This window comes from Syngnathus floridae, chromosome 8 (assembly GCF_059516105.1).
Source record: "Syngnathus floridae isolate MCC-2025c chromosome 8, RoL_Sflo_1.0, whole genome shotgun sequence".
Classification (NCBI taxonomy): Eukaryota; Metazoa; Chordata; class Actinopteri; order Syngnathiformes; family Syngnathidae; genus Syngnathus; species Syngnathus floridae.
Window position 1 is genome coordinate 15,082,435 of NC_142420.1, and position 12,280 is coordinate 15,094,714.

The following is a 12,280-nucleotide window of genomic DNA, read 5'->3' on the forward strand; positions in this document are numbered from 1 at the left end:
TAAACCGCACCGGACTATAAGCCGCACGTGCACATGAGTTTTTTACAAAGAAAAACAGTACATAGAAAGCCTTTTTAACGTTTTAATAACATACTTGAACATGTCTTTCTAAACATTGCCTGTGATGCAGCAGTAGTACCGCAGCAACGCGGAAGTGTGCACGCGAGTTATTAGCGAAGAAAGACTGGACACAGAAAGTTTTTTTAAAGCTTTAATAACATACCTTAACATTTCTTTCCAAACACTGCCTGTGACGCGGCAGTAATACCGCAGCAACACGGAAGTAACACAGCAAAGTCACTGAGACGCGGCGGTAACGCAGCAGCAACACAGCAGCAACACAGCAGCAACACGGTAGCACAGCACGAACAGGGCTGGTTAAAAAAAACATACCAGTAAAAGTAAAAAAAGAGCCGTCTTCATCTTCCTCCTGTGCACTGAAACTATCGAAGTCTTCCTCCTTAGTGTCCGATTGGAATAGCGTTAGATATCCTTCGCCTCACACTTTCTCAGTCTCTCTTTCGTCGTCGGTTTTATGCATTTCTTCGAGTGTGAAGAGGTTCTGTTCATGCTAATCTTATTCATGCACAAAGCGCTAAATTATATTAAACCAGCGAGCGACACGTATTGCTTAAAAGCGGCATCATATGCATTTCTTTTATCCCCCATAATGACGGTTTGTGTATAAAAGCTTCCTGTCTTTGTGTGAATGCGGGTGTGTGCGTGATGCGCGAGACGATCACGTCTTCTTCGGCGCATTATCTCTTCTTCGTCTGTCTTGCTCTTACTTCCTACTAGAGCGCCCCCTGGAGACCGGAGGCCGTAAAAATCCATAAGTACGCTCCAGAGTAGACACAAGATAATGTCATCAACATCGACTGCCTTTGGCTTAAAAGCAGCATCATATGCATTTCTTTTGTCCCCCATGATGACGGTTTGTGTATAAAGGCTTCCTTTCAGTAATGTCCGTCTTGATCGCGTGATGCGCGAAATGTAAACACAAACTAGCACGTCTTCTTCGGCGCATTATCTCTTCTTCGCCTGTCTCGCTCTTGCTTCCTGCTAGAGCGCCCCCTGGAGGCCGGAGGCCGTAAAAATCCATAAGTACGCCACGCTGCCGTTTAAGGTTCAAAGTAACCTTCTGAATAAAATGCATTAAAAGTTCACATTCATTACAACTTGTTTTTGGTGAGCAAAATGTCAGAAGAATTGAATTTAAATGCTGATTGATTGGGTTTTAATACAATGCAGATTACTTCACTGGTTTCTTTTATATCAAACTAGTTGTTATCAAACAACTTGTTTGATTTAAAAGAAACCAGTGAAGTGATTAAAAAAAGGAAAAACAAGATGAACTTAGTACAATTACAATGCAGATTGTCCAAACAGCGCCACTGCTTTGTGTAATCTCTGAGTGATATGGCAGAGTAAGAGAAAGGGTTTAGAGCACAGGTGTCAAACTCAAGGCCCGGGGGCCAGATACGGCCCGCCACATCATTTTATGTGGCCCGCGAAGACAAATTGTGCATCAAATTCGTGTGTCATTACTAGAATTGCAAATTGTCTTCACTTTTAATAATAGCTTTTTTTTAAAATATTTGACCAGTTTTTACTCGCCTGATTTGAAAACGAGTTATTTGTCAGTTTGTTTTGTAGCTTTTGCTGTATATAATAGTGTTAAGAGTAAAAGTGATCAAGTCATCACAAAAATCTCGAAAAAAATCTTATATAAGCCGCACCTGACTATAAGCCGCAGGGTCCAAAATTTTGGAAAAAGGTTGCGGTTTATAGTCCAGAAATTACGGTAGACGTCTAATAGACGTCTAATAGACGTAGATATCTATAGTATAGACGTCTGATAGACGTTTATTAGACGTCTATGCTATAGACGTCTAGACGTCTATGCTATAGACCTCTAGGGCATGGACGTCTATTTTTATTTCACTTTTAGACCTTTGTTAGACGTGTTTTAGCCGAGACGTCTGGGTAGCATATAGACGTCTAATATACCTCTATTAGACGTCAAAATGCTCGCAGGGCAGACTTTTAATGCTAGATTTAGGAGGACCAGAGAACAATACATTACAGTAACCAAGGAGCGACTTAACACACACATGTATAATAATTCCCGCATCAACAGTTGGAAGAATCGGACGAATCTTAGCAAAATTACAGAGGTGGAAAAAAAACGCAGTTCTAGTTATGTTCTGTTGCATATTGTGAGCGATGTCTGTTAGGGTTGATAGATTAGTTTGATCCTATGATTATGTTGGAATGTAACCTGTAATTAATTAAAAGAAAGAAGAGAACAAATCCAAAACACAAAAGATAGAAAGTTGAAAAGTGATGAGGCCGCCATTCAATTGAAATTTGAAAAAGAATTCTGGGTGCATAGTGGCATCCCATTCAATGATGCAGATGAGAGTGCTTATCAGCAACATCTTAAAATTGCGCTCCTCACTGGTTCCCCCCCTGACTTAGGCAATTGGGTGAGAAAACACTCTGTGGAAGTGGACACTGCTTGGTTTACAAAAAACATGCAGTGGCCCAGAGACGCTGACAAAGGGATTGAGAAAGGCAAAAGTTCTGATGTATTTCATCTAGATGATGATAATGATCTAAATGAAGATACAACGATCTTCTTCCAAAGTTCCCAAAGGGGCAGAGGAAGAGTTAGATACCAACAAGCTCGCAAAGCCACCATTCAAATCAAAACCCCCATCAGATTCAGACAACTGTTGGAACTGTGGGAGACGAGGACACTGCACGAGAGTGTAGTTTTGCAAAACAATACCAATCAAAGGGTGGAGGAAGGGGCAGAGGAAAAGCCAAATTTTTAGCATGACAAGCTTCCTCCCCTTTGACCGCTCATACTCATACAAAGAAAGAATTAACAGATGTCCATATGACAATAAAACATGTGATTCACAGGTTATTAAAATTCTTTATTATTAGTGCTCCTGTCCATACAAGAAGTATGATAATGCTGTTTGTATGCCCAATGACAAATGACCAGAGATCAAATTGTGTGTGTACACTAAAGTTAAAATTTGCAAATCAAGTGGTAAATAAATACAACTTGCTTCTAAAAGATAAATAAAAAATTAGAATGTGCGTGGGAGGGACCAGCTCATGATCGACCGCAGGAAATGGCCAGCCTGTGACGAATCATTGGTGCTGGGACCTACCTTTCGCGTGCGAGAACTGTGCATGTGTGTGCGTATATGTTAAAATGATGAACATTGGCTAAAGTTTTAGTATAAAGAAATTTGCTAGACTGTGGTCTATCCAATTTGCACCGCAGAACAGAAACAATTTGGAAAGATATGAGAAAAAGATAGAAATCTGTTTGCGAGCAAAAACTGATCCACACTACTGCATGTTAAGTGTCAAGCCCTCATGGGAAATTCAGAAAAAAAAAAAAAACGACAGAACATGCAGGAATTGGAAGAAGCAAAATTGTGAATTTAAGATATTGCAATGCTACATTTAAAAGGAATAATTGATTGGTTGTGTTATAAGATTATACAAACTTCTATATGCAAGCTAAATCTGAGCAATTGAGTTCCTTAAATTTAAAAACAAAGAAAAAATCTGAATAATTTGCCAGCATTTTTTTTGTGTTGAGTTTTTTTTTGGATTGGTGGATTGTTCTATCAGGAACGTTGAGTTGAAAATGTATATGAATGTTGTGTTGGGGGCTTGGATGAATTGGGACCAATGTGATAGACAGACTGTGTGTGAGATGCAAATGAGCATTGATGAATGATCAACTGAATGAAAGGAAAATACAGGTTGAATGGTTGAAGTTGTTGGTGACCGCTATGGAAGGTTGGTGGAGCGACTTTGAAGAAAGAGTGATTTTGAGTAAGTTAAATGCTGAGAAAAAAAACAGGTTGTTTTTGGATTGATAATTAACGAGAGAAAAAAAAACTGGAGAACCTGTAACACATGCAGGAGATGTGTGAACTGGGAAATTGAGAAGCGTTTTGGAAAAAAAGTCAAATTAAATGATGATAGAATCATATGTCGTAAAGAACACGTTCTCCCAAAAGATTTGTCAAGGTGTGAGGCTCAGAAGGAGGGAGGGAGTAGGACAGATAGTGAAAGATAGTAAAAATACAACACTTTACGACATATGGATTCTCTAATACATGTGGCGTCATACCATTAAGTTAAGCTTTTCTCAAGCTTTTGAAAGTTTTGCTGTAAACAATTGGAAGATTATTGAAAAATGACTAAAGAAGCTATGAGGAAGTGGTGTATGTGTTTGGAAGGGCACACGCTTATGCGCTTCCCTGGCTAATCAACATTTGTTTGACTGATCAAAGGAACCATTTGCTACAGGATTTAACATCCATTCCTCCAGCCCAAATCCGACCAAGACCAGAGAGTCTCCTTTAAAACAGAGGCAATAAATGGGATAGCCCCTATCACCTCCCATCTCGCCCGCAAGGCAACCACGATTGCGAGTGATGTGAGTCACCCAGCTCACTCTTTGTTTGACTTTCTGCCCTCTGGGAAGAGGTACAGGAGCCTGCGCTCCCGCACCACCAGACTCGCCAACAGCTTCTTTCTCCAGGCTGCTAGGACCCTGAACTCGCTACCCCCTTCTGCGTAGCGTGCGGCACTGTTGCGCTATTTTCTGGAATGTCTGTTGTACGCTCACTTGCTCCTTTTTTGCTCCTCTTATTTATTTATTTGTTGTGTTATTTATTCATTATTTATTCGGCACGCTGTTGTTTACTTGTTACTTGATTGTCTATTGTGAGCCGTGTCTTGTCACCGTGGGATAGCGAGAACGAAATTTGGGTTTCTTTGTGTGTCTTTGGCATGTGGAGAAATTGACAATAAAGCTGACTTTGACTTTGATAAATGGTCTTTGGTTCGGAGGAATCATTAGGAAGAGCTGAAACTCTTCCTGCAAACACTCCTATCTGCCCATTTCAAAAAGGGCAATAAAATTGACTACAAGAGTTACAAAAGGCAGATGAAGAACAGTCCTTAGCAGATTACATGATCAGAACGCTTAGACTGACAAAGGTGTCAAATGCAAATTTGCTGCCGCCTGATCTTTCCTCCTCACAGGTCGACAACCCCATCAGGCCAGGAGACTGGGTCTACATCAAAGTCATCAAAAGGAACAAACTGGGCCAGCCATTTTATTTAAAATTTTATAAATTATAAAATTTATTATAAATTATTTTTTATTGATAACATGCTGGTCGCCTAAGGCAGAGGGACCGTGTGAGGCTTTTCCTGCAATTAACTGGCCGCAGGGTTTTAACAATAAATTTGGGCTGGAGTATTGAGGAAACACCTCATCTTCACTAGAAATTATTGCTGTCATTCTGTTTTCTTAATTGTGTTTGATTGATCAGGGTTGACATAATCATATGATAAACAGGAGGGATGTGTTAGGGGTTGATAGATTAGATTGATCCTATGATTATGTTGGAATATAACGTGTAATAATTAATTAATAATTACTAGCTTGTCCTGTCTTAACAAAAGTAGTAGAACAAAGTACTAAGATCTTTTGAACTAATTGACTAGCTGCAGAGGAAGCAATCAAAGTTGTTTTGTTTACAGAACATCGTAAAAGACCCCCTGCTATGCTTTGATCAGCAGGCCAGGGGCTTCAACCCCATCCTGTCCACTGTCACCCCCACTCTCAACCCCCACTCTGTTTCTCTCAATAAAAATGCTCCTGCAAGAGGCCTGAGTCAGACTTCATTCGATCATCGCTGTCCACACAGCGACGAATGGACTCTCCACCCTCAGGTGCTTAAAAGGACTTACTTGTCTCTCGTGTGGTTCTTGCAAAATAAGATGGAGTGAGCACAACTCTAACAATATCCGTTGTTGAGCCAGGAAAAACAAAGATATGGAGTAAAGAGTTGGTTCTTTATTGGCAAGATCTTGGGTTGTCAGTACACATGGCACGGCGGCACATGAAACAACAACTTCTTTCTCCAGGTCAGCTTGTTTTATACTGTCTGGAAAAGGTGGGAAAATATCACATGACCATTTGGTCTCTGTGAGTGTGGGGGTGTCACCCCCCTGTGTGTGTGCGTGTGTGTGTGTGTCTATGTGTGTGTGTTTATACAGTTCTGTGTGTTGTATTTGTGTTCTGCTTGAGCAGTTATGTTTATATAAACTAATGAAAATAATTGCACACATATGAACATTAAAACGTACATGAGATTGTCTAACCTAACAGAATATGTACACATTGCTGTTGCTCTCTCTTCAGTTCTTAATGTGTTTTTGAAAGGAGAAAGTTTGGTCAAATATAACACCGAGATTGGTTAGAGCAGGGGTGGGCAATTAATTTTTACAAGGGGCCACATGAAAAACCTGAGTTGTGTCAGAGGGCAACACCTACGATAACTTAAACCTGCTCAATTTTCTTCCATTGTAAAACACACTAAATTATTTATTTTAAATAGTTGGTACTGGTAATTAGAAGAATACAATTATTCTGTTAATATTTATATTAAGCTATGTGAAATTGTGGTGTATAGGTGAAATAAAAAAACAATAATTAATCAGTACAATTTATTCTTAACTTCTTTAACTTTTCCTCAAATGACAAAGCCGCTCCATCTCTGGGTGTGAAGTTTGATAAAAAGTCCTTGTTGGGCTTGCAGTTTTGCTAGCAATGCATCAGCCTCTGATGCGCCCTGTTTATCAGACGGATGTATTTTTTCTCATGCTTGGTCGTGTAGTGGCGACTCAAATTATATTCTTTAAACACAGCGACCTGTGTACCACAAATCGGCTTTACCTTTCATTTCTGTAAAGAAATACCTGGCAGTCCATGTCTTGTTGAAAACACGGCGCTCCTTGTCAACTTTTCTTTTCTGAGGGTCAGCACACATTTCTCGGGCAGCATTACTTCGCACTGTTCACTTTCACGCACAGCTCACATACACGTACGCTACACGGAAGTGCGATGTCTTTCAAAATAAAAGTGAAACAGTTGTATTGTACGCATGACACAATTTTTTATTTTTTTTAAAATTACGATTGGCCTCATGCGGGCCGGAAAGGGACGCACAAAGGGCCGGATGTGGCCCGCGGGCCGTAATTTGCCCAGTCTGGGTTAGAGTACCTCCGTGAGTCGTCACCTTATCGTGGTGGAGGGGTTTGCGGCCCCCTATGATCCTAGGAGCCATGTTGTCTGGGGCTTCATGCCCCTGGTAGGGTCTCCCATGGCAAACGGGTCCTAGGTGAGGGGCCAGACAAAGCACGGCTCACAAGCTCCTTATGATGAATAACATGAATGGATTGCGTTTTCCATCGCCCGGACGGGGGTCACCGGGGCCCCCCTCTGGAGCCAGGCCTGGAGGTGGGGCTCGAAGGCGAGCGTCTGGTGGCCGGGCCTTCACCCATGGGGCCCGGCCGGGCACAGCCCGAAATAGAAACGTGGGTCCCCCTTCCCATGGGCTCACCACCTGTAGGAGGGGCTAAAGCGGTCGGGTGCAGTGTAAGCTGGGCGGCGGCCAAAGGCAGGGACCTTGGCGGTCTGATCCCCGGCTGCAGAAGCTGGCTCTTGGGACATGGAATGTCACCTCTCTGGCTGGAAATGAGCCCGAACTAGTGTACGAGGCAAAAAAGTTCCGACTAGACATAGTCTTGCCTCCACACACAGTTTGGGTTCCGGCACAAGCCCTCTCGAGAGGGGCTGGACTCTCTTCCACTCTGGAGTTGCCCACGGTGAGAGGCGTCGAGCAGGTGTGGGTATACTTATTGCCCCCGGGCTGGGCGCCTGCACATTGGGGTTCACCCCGGTGAACGAGAGGGTAGCCTCCCTCCGCCTTCGGGTGGGGGGACGGGTCCTGACTGTTGTTAGTATCTATGCACAAAACGGCAGCTCAGAGTACCCACCCTTCTTGGAGTCCCTGGAGGAAGTGCTGGAGAGCGCTCCTTCTGGGGACTCCACCGTTCTACTGGGTGACTTCAATGCTCAGGTGGGCAATGACAGTGAGACCCGGAAGGGCGTGATTGAGAGGAACGGCCCCCCCGATCTATTCCCGAGCGGTGTTCTATTATTGGACTTCTGTGCTCAACACGGATTTTCAATAATGAACACCATGTTCAAACATAAGGGTGTCCATGTGTGCACTTGGCACCACGACACCCTAGGCCGCAGTTCGATGATCGACTTTGTAGTCGTGTCTTCGGATTTCCGGCCACATGTTTTGGACACTTGGGTGAAGAGAGGGGCGGAGCTGTCAACTGACCACCACCTGGTGGTGGGTTGGCTCCGATGGTGGGAGAAGATGCCGGTTCGACCTGGCAGACCCAAACGCTCTGTGAGGGTCTGCTGGGAACGTCTGGCAGAATCCCCTGTCAGGAAGAGCTTCAACTCCCACCTCTGGCAGAGCTTCTCCCACGTCCCGGGGGAGGCGGAGGACATTGAGTCCAAGTGGACCATGTTCCGCGCCTCCATTGTTGAGGCGGCCGACCGGAGCTGTGGCCGTAAGGTCGTTGGTGCCTGTCGTGGCGGCAATCCCCGAACCCGCTGGTGGACACCGGCGGTAAGGGATGCCGTCAAGCTGAAGAAGGAGTCCTATCGGGCCGTTTTGGCCTGCGGGACTCCGGAGGCAGGTGACAGGTACCAAGCGGAACGCGGCTTCGGCGGTTGCTGAGGCAAAAACCCAGGCGTGGGAGGAGTTTGGCGAGGCCATGGAGAATGACTTCCAGACGGCTTCGAGGAAATTCTGGTCCACCATCCGGCGTCTCAGGAGGGGGAAGCAGTGCAACGTCAACTCTGTTTACAGTGGGGATGGCGTGCTGCTGACCTCGACTCAGGACGTCGTGAGTCGGTGGGGAGAATACTTCGAAAACCTCAATTCCACCTACACGCCTTCCATTGTGGAAGCAGGGCCTGGGGACTCTGAGGCAGACTCTCCAATCTCTGGGGTCGAAGTCACTGAGGTAGTTAATAAACTCCTCGGTGGCAAGGCCCCAGGGGTGGATGAGATCCGCCCAGAGTTCTTAAGGGCTCTGGATGTTGTGGGGCTGTCATGGCTGACACGCCTCTACAACATTGCGTGGACATCGGGGACAGTACCTCTGGATTGGCAGACTGGGGTGGTGGTTCCCTTCTTTAAAAAGGGGGACCGGAGGGTGTTTTCCAATTACAGGGGAATGACACTCCTCAGCCTCCCTGGTAAGGTCGAATCAGGGGTGCTAGAGAGTAGGGTCCGTCGGGACGTTGAACCTCTGATTCAGGAGGAGCAGTGTGGCTTTCGTCCTGGTCGTGGAACAGTGGACCAGCTCTACACCCTCAGCAGGATCCTCGAGGGTGCATGGGAGTTCGCCCAACCAGTCCACATGTGTTTTGTGGACTTGGAGAAAGCGTTAGACTGTGTCCCTCGGGAGGTTCTGTGGAGGGTTCTTCGGGAGTACGGGGGTGCCGAGGCAACTGATAAGGGCGGTTCGGTCCCTGTATCACCGATGCCAGAGTTTGGTCCGGATTTCCGGCAGTAAGTCGAATTCGTTCCCAGTGAGGGTTGGACCCAGCCAAGGCTGCCCTTTGTCACCGATTCTGTTCATAATTTTTATGGACAGAATTTCTAGGCGCAGCCGAGGCGTTGAGGGGGTCCGGTTTGGGGACCTCAGCATTGCGTCTCCGCTTTTTGCAGATGACGTGGTGCTGTTGGCTTCTTCAGGCCGTGATCTCCAGCTCTCACTGGAGCGCTTTGCAGCTGAGTGTGAAGCGGTCGGAATGAGGGTCAGCACCTCCAAATCCGAGTCCATGGTCCTCGATCGGAAAAGGGTGGAATGCCCTTTCCGGATCGGGGATGAGATCCTGCCCCAAGTGGAGGAGTTTAAGTATCTTGGGGTCTTGTTCACGAGTGAGGGGAGGATGGAGCGTGAGATCAACAGGTGGATCGGTGCAGCGTCGGCAGTAATGCGGACTCTGTACCGGTCCGTCGTGGTAAAGAGAGAGCTGAGACAAAAGGCAAAGCTCTCGATTTACCGTTCAATTTACGCTCCTACCCTCACCTATGGTCACGAGCTATGGGTCGTGACCGAAAGAAGGAGATCCCGGATACAAGCGGCCGAAATGAGTTTTCTCCGCAGGATGTCCGGGCTCTCCCTCAGAGATACGGTGAGAAGCTCGGTCATCCGAGAGAGACTCGGAGTAGAGTCGCTACTCCTCCACGTTGAGAGGAGCCAGATGAGGTGGCTCGGGTATCTCATCAGGATGCCTCCTGGACACCTCCCCGGGGAAGTGTTCCGGCCATGTCCCACCGGTAGGAGACCCTGGGGACGACCCAGGACGCACTGGAGAGACTATGTCTCTCAGCTCGCCTGGGAACGCCTTGGGATCCCCCGGGATGAGCTGGATGAAGTGGCTGGGGAGAGGGAAGTCTGGGAGTCCCTCCTGAAGCTGCTGCCCCCGCGACCCGACCCCGGATAAGCGGAAGAAGATGGATGGATGGATGGATGGATGGATGGATGGATGGATGGATGGATGGATGGATGGATGGATGGATGGATGGGTTAGAGTATCACTTCGGGTGATACATTTGCCCAGATTTACAGTGGTTTCCTTAAATAGGTGGTGATAACGAACAGGACCAAATATCAACATCTCGGTTTCATCTGGATTAAGACGATGGAAATTGAGATATCCATTGTTTAATCTCAGCAAGACATGTCTCAAGACTACAACAATGCCGCGGATTTGTCATTGCTAACGGCATATATAATTGGGTGTCATCCGCATAACAATAACAAATAATGTTATATTCACGTACAATGTCCCCAAGCGGAATCATATACCGTATTGGCCCGAATATAAGACGACCCTGATTATAAGACGACCCCCTCTTTTTCAAGACTTAAGTTTGAAAAAAGACTTTTTGAACACCAAATTTAATTTTTATACAGAAAATAATTGCAGTACATCTGAAACAAATGATTATAACAATACTATGTTCGAGAGAAAAAGCATGTTATTTTGCCTCATTCAAATCATGCAAAAACTGTCCATCACATCTTAATATCTATAATTTCAATATGTAAACTAAAGTGCAATCACATGTGTAAATGAATGGCTTCTGGTGTTTGAAATGTAAATAAACCTATTGTTTCTGATAGGGAGCCTGAGGACTGTATAGGGGGTTGGCTCGGATGGTTATGCTCTTTTCGCCCCCGGGTGTCGGTCCGAACATAGGAGGGAAGACGTGGTTCAGTTTTGATTGCTTTACTGAATTATTGGCAAAAAAGTAACAGGCACTGAGGCTCATCGGGGCATACAGGCAAAAGTTAAAAGTTAAAGTCCCAATGATCGTCACACACAAATCTGGGTGTGGTGAAATTTGTCCTCTGCATTTAACCCATCCCCGTGTGATTTTGATCCATCCCCTGGGGGAGAGGGGAGCAGTGAGCAGCAGCGGTGCCACGCTCAGGAATCATCTGACTCCCAATTCCAACCTTTGATGCTGAGTGCTAAGCAGGGAGGAAATGGGTCCCATTTTTATAGTCTTTGGTATGACCCGGTCAGGGTTTGAACCCACAACCTTCCAGTCTCAGGGCAGACACTCTACCACTAGGCCACTGAGCTGGTCAAGGGTATAGGCACATGTTTGGTCGTAAGGATGTGAGAGCAAGTGTGTGTAGTGTACATGGGTGAGTGTTTGGGTGTGTGAATGTGATTCTTGTGTGTGTGATTTTTGTGTGAAGCGTGTGAAGGGTGTGTGTGTTTTGTGTGTGTGTGTGTGTGGGGGGGGGGGGGGGTTCTGCAACAGACAGAAATACAGGATGTAAGTCAACGCTCAACTTCTGACGTCACACAACACTAGTAGACGGCACACATTACATAAATAACTGCGCGTAACGGTTCCACTATACTAAACAACCATAAATGAAATACTCTCGGCGACATACCAAACATAAGTCATTGAGACAACAAAATACATTTACTGGCGACCGTTAGTCGCCGTGGTGCTGTGTAACGGCTACTCGTACGATGCGAGGAAAACTTAAAGGAGCGTGCCGAAGCTATCAATCAAACGGCGCACACACGAAACAAACCGCGTTTAGACAAACGGCACAACAGTACCCTGCGAGCATGTTGACGTCTAATAGACGTCTTTATGCCTAACCAGACGTCTAGGCTAAAACACGTCTAAAAATGGTCTAAAAGTGTAACAAATATAGACTTCTATGCCATAGACGTCTATAGCATAGACGTCTAATAGACGCCTATTAGACGTTTAATAGACGTCTGCCACAGACGACGTCTATGCTATATCTA

The 12,280-nt window shown here is 45.5% G+C and overlaps 1 protein-coding gene and 1 long non-coding RNA gene across 2 annotated transcripts in view; one reads left to right on the top strand and one right to left on the bottom strand.

Annotated features, from left to right (window-relative positions):
• tmprss3a (transmembrane serine protease 3a) overlaps window positions 1–12,280 on the top strand; it is a 181,316-nt gene that overhangs the window by 78,855 nt on the left and 90,181 nt on the right. The window lies entirely within an intron of this gene.
• The window catches only part of LOC148394672 (uncharacterized), a 128,601-nt gene that overhangs the window by 20,430 nt on the left and 95,891 nt on the right, over window positions 1–12,280 (bottom strand). The window lies entirely within an intron of this gene.